Here is a 14854-nt window from a genome sequence, read left to right on the forward strand (position 1 = left end):
CTTCTGGAACTTCTTCTTCATATGTATCCGCTTCGGGCTTCTGGAACTTCTTCATATGTATCCGCTTCGGGTGGGATAGACTCTTCTGTCTCGCTTTCATAACCTTCTTCGTCCATATCATATCCATCCTCTTCTGTCTCTGTATCTGTCTCTGCTTCTGCCTCTGCTTCTGTCTCTGTTCTGTAAGAGAAGAACAGGTACTCGAATTCATCTTCTACCTCTGTCTCTGGCTCTGCTATGGCCATGTAACAGGGAGAGCAATACATCCATGCTTCTATCTCACTGTCAGAAGTGATTTCAGAAGTCATTCCTGGTTCAGGCAGGAAGTATTCTCCCATTGATAATGGCTTTGCATCTTTTGAAAGTCGGCTTACAGTATCCACTGTTAAGGAACGTGCCATTGTTTTCTTAGGAAGGATCTGTTTGACAGCATCAGCGTCTGCTGATGTTCCATCTGTAGCCTCATTAGGCGAGTCAGAAGATAATTCCAAGGAGGTGGATCCATGTCCTTTTTGAGAACCATATAGCTTCAGCACCACTTTGTTGGGTCCTCGACCCAAGGTCAAGGTTCCTTTGAACCAATCTGTCCTTGCTTGGGCTTCAAAAAGCCATGGTCTTCCCAGTAACAGGGGGTAGGATGTACCATAAGAGTTCGGCTTCACCACCAGATAGGTTAGCCAATACTCTTTTCCAACCACTGTAGTCTTCACATATGGGAGAATGCCCAAAGGCTTGATTCTGCTCTGATCCGCCAGTCTGATGAGCCATTGGGTGGGTTGCACACCTTGCAGGCCTAGATCCTTCATTGTTACATCCGTCATAATGTTCACTGATGAACCTCCATCAATCAGTGCATTTGCAATGAAGCAGCCTTCTATCCACACGCCAATCTCTGGGGTACCCGGATCTAGGAAGGCGTTAGCTACATCCACTTCTTTTACAGGCTTTGGAGCTTTATTGGATTTTGTTGCTGTTGAGGGAGCAATCCTTAATCCACGTCTTCTTGTCAGTATACTTTTGAACCTTTTTCGACAACTGGGAGACAACACCAATAATTGTCGAAACATGAGGTTTGGTTTAAAGGTATCTAGATCTCTGACCAAATCGTATTCCTTAATAGGATCCACTGGCTTCTCTAACCGGGTAGGGAATGGGGCAATACCCATTTTCATTTTCCCTCTTTCTTCCAACAGAGGCATCTTGGGAACTTCTTCTGCCCCTTGTGGCACTTCCTCCTCTTCTATCTCCTGGACCTCTGGTCCTGTCTCTGGAACTGTCTCTGTAACTCTCTGTGGCACTGTAGTGCTCTGTACGGCACTATCAGGCTCTGTTCTGTTTTGTTTTTCTGGGGGAAGATCGAACGTCACTGTTCTGGCAGGAGGATTGTTTTCTTTCTGGATAGGTGGTTCCTTCTTCTTTGCACGCGTGATGGCAGCAACTTCCAATTCCACTAAATTGGAGGTCGGCTCTTGGGCCTTGGCCGGACTATCAGTAGCACTGTTTTTCACTGGGGCTGGGCTTGGACAGTCTTTTGCAGTGTGGCCTTCTCCTTTGCATCGACTGCATAAGGGCTTGTAATCCACTGACCTTCTAGGATTTGGACAATTTGGGGAAATGTGTCCCTTTTCTCCGCATCTGTAACACTTCACTTCTGATCTCTGACCACCGCCAGACTGTCTTCCTCTGTAACTTTCGGATGGAAATCTTCTAGGTCCGAAATTAGGACCAAACTCCCTAGGCTTGGGTCGAATATCCTGTGTTGTCATTTTGGATTCCAGCAAGTTGAATCTTGCAACTTCTTCCTTCCTTCTCCTATCATGCATCTCTTTCAGAGAGCAAATGTCCTCTATATGGTTCTTCCGCAAACAGTAGGAACATAAGGCTCCAGGGATGGTTGGTTTTCGTGTACATTTAGTGGCTAAATGGCCTGCTTGATGACACTTACCATACCAAGTATTTGACCGTATCACATCTCTTCTTGCTCCTCCAACGTTGGATATGCTAGCGGTATTCACTTTCAGCGTCTGTAGCTGCTCTGTAATCACATCCATCAACTCCTTTTTGATATTTGCAACCGAGTTGGATAAGTAATCCTTCAAGCTTTCTCCTCCTGAGGTACTGGCAGTAGGATTTTGAGGAGTCCCGGTAATCACTGCATAAACAGGTTGGGCTGGTGCAGAGGGATCTCTGTTCTGATTCTGATTCAGAGCTCCTGTTTGAACTGTTGGCTGTTGGCTCCAGTTGGTAGGGTTCCACTGTTGCTGCTGATTTGGCATTGGGAAAATTGGTTGGGACCATTGTTGTTGTGGTTGAACCATCATTTGAGGCATTGATTGTGGCCACTGTGGATTTGGTGCACTATACTGTGATACTGGGGGCATCTATTGGTAGGGGTAGGGGACTGTCCCTGGGACTGCATTTGGTGGGTACATCATTCCTAGCATCAGAGGAGGTAGGACTCCTCTTCCTGGATTCATCGCCAATCTAGCTTCCACTTCATCGTACAGTCTTGCACCTTCTGTTGCAGCTTGCAGTGTGGCTGGTCTTTGCAGCTCCACAAACTTACGGACTTCTGGTTGTAATCCTCTGAGAAACACCCCCTGCTCCCTCATCGATCAAGGCATTGAAAGTGCATGTTGTCTTAGCAGTGACCATGATGTGGAAGTATGCAAGTTCTACAGCTTTCTCATCATCATCATCAATTTTTGGATTGTGGTGACCCATACCTTGACAGGGGGTTCTAACATTGGTGGCTCATGCAGCGGATGTGTGGGAGGGTAGTACTTCTTAATTAAACTGCCATTGAAGAAGCCCATGCCCTCGTCGTCTAGAGTCTTGAGCTCAATGTTGCCAGTTTTGCTGATTGCACAAACTTTGAAAGGCCCAAGACCTCTAAACCTCATTTTCTGCTTGTGTCCTTTAACTAAGTACAAGAGCACTAAGTCGCCCTGTTCAAAGTCACGCTGCTTGACATGCTTGTCCAAACCAGCTCTTGCATTGTGCCTTCTCGTATATGAGCACATGAGTGGCTAGAGGGCGAGTTTTTGAGAAACGTTAAAGTTCAACCATGCGTTGCGTCCATGCCTCCTTCCCTTCCCATCGTTCTTGAAGCGCTATTCTCAGGCTAGGAACGAAGAACTCTATTGGTAGAATTGCCTTAGTCCCATAGGTCAACCTAAAGGGAGTCTGACTGATAGCTGTTTTATAAGATGTATAGTAAGCCCACAAGGCTGCCATTAGCTTGTTATCCCAGTCACTGCCCAAAGCAAAGACTACTTTGGTCAGGACATTTACAAGGATCTTATTTGCAGATTCTGCCTGCCAGTTTACCTGAGGGTAGTATGGAGAGGATTTTTGATGGATAATTAGAAAGGTGGATAGAAAATGCGCTATCACTTCATTGATGAACTGTGTCCCTGATCACTGACTAGTTCAATGGGGCAACTGAATCGTGAGATCACTTGCTCACATAAGAACTTGGCAGTCGTTCTAGCGTCATTCTTTCATGTTGCTCTTGCTTCTGCCCATTTCGTTAGGTAGTCTCTGGCCACAATGATATATTTGGCCTGCCAATACTATGTCGCAGGACTAATGGGTTCTATGAAGTCAATCCCCCATTTTTCGAAGGGTTGTCATTGGGGTCAACTCCATTTGATCCTTGCGAATCGGGATCTTTGTCGACCACTGACACTCGTCGCAATGCTTGACGAATTATGCTACGTCACGAAAAAGTGTGGGCCACCACAGTTGAGACTGTAGCACCTTGTGGGCTGTTGTGTCTCCGCTAAAGTATCCTCCAACAATTTCGTTGTGCGCCTCTTCGAGCATATTGTGCATCTCATGCTCACATATGCATCTACGTAACAACATGTCTTGCTCTAGCCTATATAGTTGGTCTGTTATCAACTGATAGGGTTGGACTTTGAGGATAAGTCACCTAAGTCAGGCTTTTTCTATCGGTCGCTCAAGCAGTCTATGCTCCAGCACTTGGACGATGTCATCTGCCCAATATGGTGTTAGATCAGCCTTGAATAAATCTCTCTCGTTGGAAAGGTTAAACAGATGAACTCCATATTCGGGATTTTGAAAATTTCCCATCAATATGGGAAAACCAAATCAAAATGGACTTCATGAATTTTGGGAATTTTGTTAATTTGAAACTTGGTGCAATTAAACATATTACTGCTTATGGTTGTTTCCAAGAGATTGAAAAAACAACCATAAGCAGTAATATGTTTAATTGCAAGAGATTGAAAAAAACAACCATAAGCAGTAATATGTTTAAGTGCAATTAAACATATTACTGCTTATGGTTTTTTCCAAGAGATTGAAAAAAACTCAAAAAGGTGGTGTTAATAAACACCTTAGTTTTAATATCCTTGAAATATTCAAGGAAAATCTTCAACCAATGGATTCTTGTATACTTTCTTTAGCCTTCAATACAACCTTTGGGAGAATTTTAAAATTTTTGGGAGATTTTGTACCTTTCTTCATCCAAGAGAAGACAATGCTATCTATTGTTTCCCATTGTTCAGGATCTTTTTTGTTGCACATCCAATGTTTATCCCAACAATTAAAATACACCTCTGCATCTATAGCATTTTGACAACTACAAACTGATGCCCAATATTGTATACGTACCTTGTTGAAGTTTTTGGAATTTCTATTTGTATTGACCTCACTCTGTGCAACACCAAGCCATATTGGATATACTGGATCAGAAGGTCTAACAAGCACAAAGTCATCTTTCTTAACATCAAGCATTGGTTCAAATGCATTTTTGGGTCATTTGCTCAGAGGACCACAATAGTGATCATTCAACTCTTCCAATCCAATGAAGTCATCTGCATTATCTACATCTATATTGGTTACATCACTTTTGTTCTTGGCCAAAAATCTATGAAAAATAAAGCTTCTTGGACATTTGGAGTTTGAAGAGCGTAGATCATTTGTTTCCAATAATCAATCACTGGTGTTATAAACTTTGTGAACTGTGCTTCAGGTCCTTATACATTTGACCATCTTTCCCAATACTTCAAATAATCTTTAACTCCACTTACTACTTCTTGATGATCCTTAACGTACTCAAACATGGCAGCAACATTGGAACACCCTTTGGTAGAGTAGGCTTTCCTGCAAGGTCTCTCTTCCATAATTCAATGCCACCTTCTCTTGGTAACCAATCAGGGGACTTTGGATGCATCTTGTATTGCATGACAGGTGTATCTCCTTGCATATAAAACCAAAATTGAAGAGATTTTGAGTGATCAATAAGTGTATCTTTCGAATCACACAAGTATCCCTCAATGTATCTCTTAAAGTCAGGCACATGTGTGAATCAGAAAGGTGTAGGACTTGTCATCTAGCATGATAAAAAATGTTGCATAAGATGAGGAAAAGTGAAGGTCATGCTCGTCCTTAGCTTCTCTGAAAATTTGCTGAACATTGCATCGATGTCTTCATGTGTATGACCCACCATGAGAAACCCAAGCTAGATCATCTTGAATGTTCCTTATGCAACAAGAAATGATAGATAGCCAAAAAAATAATGATTTTTATTTTCTAATCCATAATTATAAAGTTGAAGTAGTAAGTTCTCTGGCAATCGTTTGAAATGATGATGGTCATCATGTGGTGTATTATCTTCCATGCATGATTTATTTTGTGCAACACCTTGATGGTGGTCTAGTGCTTTTTTCGAGTTGAGGGCATTTAGTAGCATAGAGGTTGATCTTGGCATTCCATCTACTTGTAGATCACCATTTGTATGCTTGTGTAGTCACTCCAAGTTCCTAAATCACAATGACAATGAGGCAATTGTGAAGTTGGGATCATGAGGCCATAGATCAAGTGAGAAATGTCCATATCTACCTTCTCCATGTCCATGTGTAATCATGCCTGTTGAAGAAACTAGTAGTTGAGTAGATCTTTCAGTCTCTTTTGATCGAAGCCTTAACCTAGGGATAGCTGTCTTTTGCTGGTCCATTTTATCATGTATGATGCATAAGTTTTTATCTGGATCTATTGCTGAGGCCAAGCGCCAACTGTAGTATATGTTTCGACAACTTTGTTGTTGTAGCATGTGACATTGACACTTCTTTAGAAGCACATTTCGCTCTTGAAGACACTTTGTTGCTGCAAGTTGCTCTTTGATCTCTGAGAAAATACTGCATTTGGAGAACTCACTTGTCTTTGCTAAGAAGGTAGGCAAGGACATTTGCTTACATCCAATACCACTCAATGTTGTATTTACTTCTGCCCATATATCTATCTGCTTGTAAACATCTAGGATGACCAATTGTGTCTCCCTTGATCAATGCTGCATGATGATTCAAACTTGTCATAAACATAGTTTGTGCGGTCTTCAAATTGCAATCCCCAAAAGCATTTATGTAATTGTTGCATTGCTTCTCTATCAGCAAACTAACAACACTTTTCTTGGCAACAATCAATCATGGAAACCTGTGAAATGGAGTCCATAATAGTCCTCAAGTTTGAACCTTTAGGGGCAATAATTCGAGGCTTTCTATTGACTATACAATATGATTTCTTCTGAAAAAAATTAATTTTTTTGCAGAAACCTAATCTTCATTGGTATCTTCCATGTTTTTGGCACAAGCATTTGTAGAGACAAATTGCATGTATGATTGTTGTTGTAGCAGTGATGTTCCATCATCAAAGGTGACTTGTTTAATAGGCCATCTTTCCAAAGTGACATAGTGGATCTTGTCATCTATGTATGTTCCTGTGGTTTGATCAAGGGCTTTATCTACCACCACATCAACATCCTCTTCTCCTAGCAATTCAAAGTTTATCACATCATATGGAAAAGCCAATAATATAACCCATGTCCCAACACACACAGTGTGGCCTTCTGTCCATAGCATCACTCTACATTCTCTCCAACTTTCACAAATGCTAAGCACATCAATATCCTCTGAAGGTAGCCTGAGGCTAACATGATATTAGTGAGTTTGGGAATCTCTTAATTCCCATTTTTTTGAATACTAAAAAGGTGGCACTCGGATAGCATGCCCATAAGTTTCTCAAAACCCTATGATGTGACCTATCATTGGAAAGCACTTGAAAAATGGAATCTATTGAGCTATAGAGCGCTTAATTTGGAGTTATAGTGTTCAAGTTATGGCAAATCCAAAGATTTGACCATGTGTCCCAAACTTAAGGGAAATTCCCATATTCCCCAATATGGTTTTAGACATGGTTTGATTCCTAATCATCTCCTCTGTCATGAATTGTTATTGAGTTTGAAACAACCACCACATCTTTCTTTTCCCATTTTGCAAAACCACCTACAGCTTCATAAACCTTCATTGCATCAATAGTTGGGAATGAAAAATATGCTGCTACAGTTAAACATTATCAATAGCCACTGAAATATATCAATCTTCAAGTGTTTCTTCATGGCATGTCTCATTTGGATGTATTACATGCACTCTCCCAAGTGCAACAATCTCATGATCAACTAGCAAATTGACAGTTTCTTCAAAATAAAATTCATTATTCATGATACTTGTACAAGTGAAAAAATGGAGATTTAATCATTTGTATGTTGTCACCTCTCAGAAAGAAGAAAATAGTAATGAAATTGCTAAATACAATGAAGTATCAAATTTCATTGAAACGAAAAAAGTACTTAAAACATTAGATAGAATGAGTCCAACTTCCATAATAGAAAGTATTAATGGAAACATCGTACAGAAAGGGGATAGATTTGACCATATGGCCAAAAAGAAACTTTCTCATGAACTATGCCGCCCTGAAGTAAATTTTTAAAAAAATCTATTATTTTTAGTTTCCCTTGATATTACTTTAATTTATTAGCTACTCTTTGAGTAAGAAAAAACTTCCTTGTGTGTTCTCATTGGGAAAAGATATAGCAGATGTTCAAAAATTGTACTATATCTATTCAACATGAGAACAATGATTAAAATTATTTATAATGTGTATAGGAAAAGATTTAGCCACCTGATAAAAAATCTATTGTATGTATTCCATACCATAGCAAATAGAAAAATTATTTGTGATCCCCATAGGGGAAAACATAGTCAAATGATTGAAAACTTTGTTGCATGTATTTCACATGACAAAAATGATAAAAGTTCATTGTGGTCTCCATAGAAAAATATTTAGCCAAATGGTCAAAACTCAAGCCAAATACATACAACAAAGATTAAATTTCATTGTGATCTTTATGGAAAAAGATTTAGCCAGATGGTCAAAATCTCTATTGCAACTATTTTAACAAGACTTGGGATTATAATTCTTTGTGATATCCACAAGAAAATATTTAGCCATATGGTCAAAACATGTATTTAACCTAGATGATAGCAAGAATAATAATTTTTTGTGATGTCCATAGAACAAGATTTAGCCAAATGTTCGAAGCCTTTATTGTATGTCAACAAGGATAAATAATCTATGTAATCTCCATTAGAAAATATTTGATCAAATGATCAAAATATTTATTTCATGTATTCTACATGACAACAAGGATAAATATATTTTATGAGAAACTTTGACATTGTGCTTAATTTTTGAAACCACAATGACCTCTAAAGAATAGGAGATTTCATTCCCTATGACACAAAGTTATAAAGATTGAGGAAATTTTAGCATCCATTAGAAGCTATTTGAGAAGGAAAGATAATTTTTATTATGGTTAAATATTTATAAATCTTATACTACCTACTTGTTGATAATAGTAAAATGTATCATATTACATTTTATTTTTAAGTTATACTATTTTAGTCTAAATCATGTTATATTAGTATATCGTACTATGTGCATATTATGGAATATATTATCAAAAAAGATTTATATATATATATATATAATTATTTTATTAATAATTAATAAATATAATTTAAATATATTAAATCATATTTTGTAAGATTATGTATATTTAATGTATCTAATATGTAATGTGTAATATCATTGAGGATTTTGAAGCCACCTTAGTGATAGTTCGAGAGTAGAATCTCTAGCAGGGTAGGATAGAGAGTATGTATGCAAAATCTCTAGCTGTGGAAATAGGGGCAATATCCCAATGCTTGGTTCTTAAGGAGGGGCGAGGGGGAAGGAGCTAGTCTAGTAGAAATGCCCCTGGTGAGAGTCTGAGGGCAATGTCTTCCTCGGTGGAGGTTTGGGAGCAATGCCCCCGGTCGAGGTTTCGAGATAGCGCCCGTTGTAGGGATTTGGGGACAAATCTCCCAATGGGGGGTTTAAGCGGTAGGGCCCCTTGGTAGGGGTATGCGGGCAACAGGGCTAGTAGGGGATTAGGGGTAGTGTCCTTGATGGGGATTTGGGGGAAACGCCCCTAGTGGGGGTTTGGGGACAACACCCCCAACGGTGGTCTGGGGGGCGACGCCCCCAACGGGGGTTCGAGCCAGTGCCCTTGGTGGGGGTTTGGGGGCAACACCCCCAAGGGGGGTCTGGGGGGCAGCGCCCCCTTGTGGATTTTCGAGGGCAATGCCCGTAACGGCGGCATCTAGGGGGTAGTGTCCCCTTGTGAGGGTTTGGGGGTAACGCCCCCAGCGGGGGTTCGGGGGTAGGACCCCCAGTGGGGGTTTGGGGGCAACGGTCCCAACGGCGGAGTCTAGGGGGCAACACCCCCTTGTGGGGGTCTGGGAGCAACGCCCTGAGTGGGGTTCAGGGGTAGTGCCCCTGGTGGGGGTTTGGGGGCAACGCCCCCATTGGCGAGGTCCGGGGGTAGCGTACCCTTGTGGGGGTTGGGGGCAACGTCCCCAATGGGGGTTCGGGGGCAGCGCCCTGGGTGGGGGTTTCGGGGCAACACCCCCCAACGGCGGCGTTTGGGGGGCAGTGCCCCCTTATGGGGGTTTGGGGATAATGCCCCTAGCGGGGGTTCGGGGACAATGCCCCCGCAAGCGGTTTGGGGGAACGCCCCCAATGACGGGGTTCGGGGGTAGTGCCCCCGCTGGGGGTTGGGGGCAATGCCCCCATCGACGGGGTCCGAGGGCAGTGCCCCCACTGGGAGTTTGGGGGTAGGGCCCCCAACGACAGGGTTCGGTGGGCGACAGTATAGCCAATTTTGCGATTTTTGAAAAAATCGCGACTTGAAATCTTTAATAAAACAAAAAATAGACACAAAAATAAGATCTAAATGTACTCGTATTCCGTAACAAGTTATGGTTATTTGAATAGTGTGATACATCAAATGATCCGTTTCATGAGTCGATCTTTACAACTAATCATGACGTTTTTCAAAATGCGTTTCTTATCCCCTCCCGCTCTCTTCCACGCAACTCTCTAACCTCGGTGTTTTCTCTGTTGTGTTTTTACAGTTGTAGGTTTCGCATCTTTGATCCTCTGCATTTTTATCTCTGCTCTTGTCACCCCTCTCTTACTGTAGGTGTTGCAGCCTTAATCTTTGGTGGTTCTATCCCCCTCCTCTTCTTTGACTACTCTCCACTGTTTCATTTTCTCAAACTGAAACAGATTGTGCAGTGCAAATTCTGGTTCAAATCAGGGTATTATGACCAAAACAACCTGCATCTTCAAATCATAAATCTTGCTCCAAGGCTTTAGCAATTCAACAGGGCAGTGAATGATCACTAGTCCACACGGTGTCTGCTCTTCTTCACAGGTGATTTTTATTACGTTGGCACACATTACTGACCTACTAATTACAATAGGTTTTCAAATTTTCCGTACTTCATTTCTGATTTTGAGTTAAACTACATTGATTATGACCATTTCAATCCATACAATTACTACAAATCACACTACTACTCTTTTGTATGATTAGTATTGAATAATATTAAGATAAAACACCAAAAGCGTTTTCTAAATAAGAATCATGTATGAAAACTAAATGTAATATGTATTTTTATAGCAATGAGATTAGGCACTCACTCTTGAGAATTCAATGTCATCTTCTTATTCTCGATTGCTTGATTGATCTCTTGGAGTGCTTGTCTTTTTTGTTGTCCAACCACTACCTTGCAAATGATAGCTTCACTCTATGTGAATATTGAAAACATGATTTCTTGCACTGTTGAAAATACTCTTTTTGCTGTGAAAATGAAATATATGATTTGTATAATGTTGAAAAAAGTCTCTTAGATGTGAATATGGAATAAATGGTTTGTGCAATGCTTTTATCAATGAGTGCTTTCAAAATACTAGCCTTTCTTTCTATCCTGTGATGCTATATACCTTAAGATTTCACCTCAAGGCTAGACCTAGCCTTATATTTCTTGTGTCCTTCTATAATATTAGAGCATTTTATCAAGTTCTTATACATCGTATTATACTTTACTATATAGAACTTTCCATTAGACTGTATTTTCATAGTAAAAGCATTACCATTAAATTTTATGGTTACACTCTTTATAATTTTGTAATAAGCATATGGCTATACAATACTTACAAATACTCAATATGATTTTGCCATAGGATGTAATTTGATCTTCTAACAACACATATCATGAACTTTCATCAATTTATATATTTGACCATATGGTCAAAAAATTTATTGTAATATAAGTACTTTTTGTTATTTTATTCAATACAATTTGAGATTTGGCCATGAGGTCAAATCTTTTCTTATAATATAAGATGTAATTTATGTTATTTTTTTCAATATACTGTGAGATTTTGCCATGCGGCCAAATATTCTCCTTAAGTTATCTCTTGGTCAAAATAAGGACTCTTATAGTATCACAATATCTTGCAACCAATCAAGCACTTTGTTCATTTTACTACAAGAATGACATTTTTCCATTTGGTCAAATTCTTTCTTATATTATCAATCCTTGCTTACTTCCAAAAGGAAAGGCTAGTTTCTACTTAGAATTCCTTACTTTCTATAATTTGGCCATGTGGTCAAATCTTATCTTGCAACAAACAAACCACTTTTTTGGATTTTGATCCTAAAAAATTAAGACTAAATCTATGGTGGGTTCAATCACACAAATTTTGGGTATGCTAGATTTGGTTGTATGGCAAAATATTCTAAGGAAAACATCCTCTATATTATTTCCAAAAAAAGAAGACCATGTTCTACTTGGAACTCCTTGATTACCTACTATATTTATAGGAAGTTTCACCATGTGGTCAAAACTTGTCGTACAACAAACAAACCACTTTGTTTTCATAAACCATTACTTTTATTTCAATTTTTCATAACTTCCTATCTATATATTCATATATAAATATCATATCATTTTGCCACAAATTAGCCACTTTTGCCATTCCACTACAAAATAAAAATTGGCCATATGGTCAAATCTTTCATTTGTTATCAATGCTAGCATCCAATAATCCCCCATTCTTGTTTCGTTCGGCTATATGATTAAATCTAATCTCATAAATCTTGCAAACCATGAGACCAATTTTTCATTCCACTATAAAACAATATTTGGCTATATAGTCAAATCCAATTTCATAGCATGTTGCAACAAATAAATCACTTTCTTCATATGGTTATGAAACTAGATTTGGCCATATGGTTAAAACAAGTTTATAGAAATTGCCTTATCTTGTAGGTTTTCCCATGAGGTCAAATCTCCACCTTTCAAGTGTTTTTCACTTTATCTTATATTGATATCTATGGGATTTGCTACATAGACATATTTTTTTATATGTGAATCTCATATCACAATAAACCGCATCCTCTCTTTAACTAGCCTTTAAAAACCATTTGGTAAAAAACCATGGCAAAGTTTCTAATCTTATAGATAAGTCTTATGACTAAATAGAATTTGACCACATGGCTAAAACCAATGAAAATGTTTCTACAATATAGCTCCTTTCAAGGGAAACTTACACGTGTACTAATTAAATTGTTAACTTTGGGCCAAATGGAATCGTGAGATTACTACATAACCACATTGATATATAGGTGGATCTCATATTGGACTAAATCTCATTCTTTGATTAAATAGGATTTGACCACATGGCCAAAAATCTTAGCAAAGTTCCTAGAGTATGATCCTTGCATAGGAAACATACATGGAGAAGAAATTCAATGTTAACTTAGGGATAAAATCATCCATGGCATTTTCTACATAACCACAATGATTTTTCATTATATCTCATACCACACTCACATTCAAAATTTCATTATCACTTGACCATTTGGTTAAGCCCGTGGTCAAGTCTCACTATGAATAGAATTTGATCTTCTCACCTAAGTCCACGATAAAGTTTTTACTATATGAGTCTTGCAAGAGAAACATAATTAATGATAACTTAGGGCTAGGATAATCCATGAGATTTGATACATAAGCACACATATTTATGTTTGGATCTCATACCACACTTAATCTCAAATTTTAATATTTCATTTTATGAAAGAGTCCCTTTGGAGTACATTTGTCTTGTATTTTGTAAAATCTTATGTTGTTGTGTTTTCAATTTTCAACTTAGAAATCTTATACATTTATTTGGGTTTTGTCACTTTTGAATATTTTTAAATCCACTTTTATCTAACAACTTTTTCTCTTTGTAGAACTATTCAATGGCAAAGAAAGATAGCACATCCAAAAAGGAGACCCAAACCATTGATGGAGTTAGTGGTGATTTTGTGTATCCATGGTATGTGGATGCTTATGATAGTCAAGGAAAAAGGGCTGACAATGTTCTCTTATTCACTTTAAAGAGTGATATTGCATTTTTTCAACAAGATGGTGTCATAGAGAAGATAATAGATGGATGTGCTGGGAAAGAGGGAATACCATGTAATCTTGTTAAGATCAAGTGGAAAAATGTAGTATATAAACATGATCCTTTGTCATTTCACTTTGCCCTATTAAAGAGGATGAAGAATACTCTTTGAAAACAATGGGATGGACCTTATTTGAGGAGGTAAAGGGCACAGAAGACATTATATTATCATTCCAAGCTGTTCAAAATAGTGAGCTACTTTCCCTATCAAGAAAAGGTGATCACCCCAACAAAAGAATAAAGCTCCAAGATAAACAAATAGACTTGAGATCTTCACCTTCTCCTCAAGAAGAAAATAATTCATGGAATCCCACAAGCTCAAAGTCAAAATCACCTCAACAAAGTTTCTTATCACAAGCTCTTGTTGTTAGTATGGCTGCGAACACTACTAAGAATGATGCCACTTTACCTTCCATGCTAGAAGTTACACTTGCAAAGCCAATAATTTCTCTTGAGGTCAAGGGAGTAGAAAGAACATTCGATTTTCCTGAAATAGTTAAGAAGAAGGGAAAGAAGGAAGAATCAGGATATCACATGTTTGAAAAATTCTTTCCATTTTGTCCAACAACACAATTTCCTATTCTCGTTGATAGGTGTTATGAGGCACCTCATTTGTATGCTTATAGGTCACTATGTTGGGATTATGTAGAGAAGCAAACCACGTCTTTCATAAAGAATCCCATGAACCCAGTAACAACAGCATATCTTATGCCTTTTGTACAAGACAACAATGAGAAGAGACCCATGCATCGTGATGAGGTGGACGCTAATAAGTTGGAAACTTATAGTTATTGGATTATATCGGGGCTTCACTCAATTCATGTAGCAAAGATATATATTCAGAGTAATACTACATGTTGTCTAGCAACCAAGCATTTATACACCACAAGAAATGCTAGAATATTAGTTGATTGTCTTGCAGAAATGTGCATTCAGCTTTCACGAATGACAAATACGGAATCACATAACGTTATGAAGAATGCCCCTTATGTTGAGCAACTTTAATAATTAAGAGATCAATGGCTAGCATTTGGTTCTCCACCAAAACCCAAACAAGGGCTTTTTAAGACAAGCTCTCAAAGAGTACCATGGTAGGTAATCACATATAAGCTTACCTTCTCTTTTTGTGAAGATTAGTGTGATGCTC

The sequence above is a fragment of the Lygodium microphyllum genome, chromosome 6 (assembly GCF_053477565.2).
Source record: "Lygodium microphyllum isolate KBCC chromosome 6, Lygodium_microphyllum_v1.1.10, whole genome shotgun sequence".
NCBI classification, from domain to species: domain Eukaryota; kingdom Viridiplantae; phylum Streptophyta; class Polypodiopsida; order Schizaeales; family Lygodiaceae; genus Lygodium; species Lygodium microphyllum.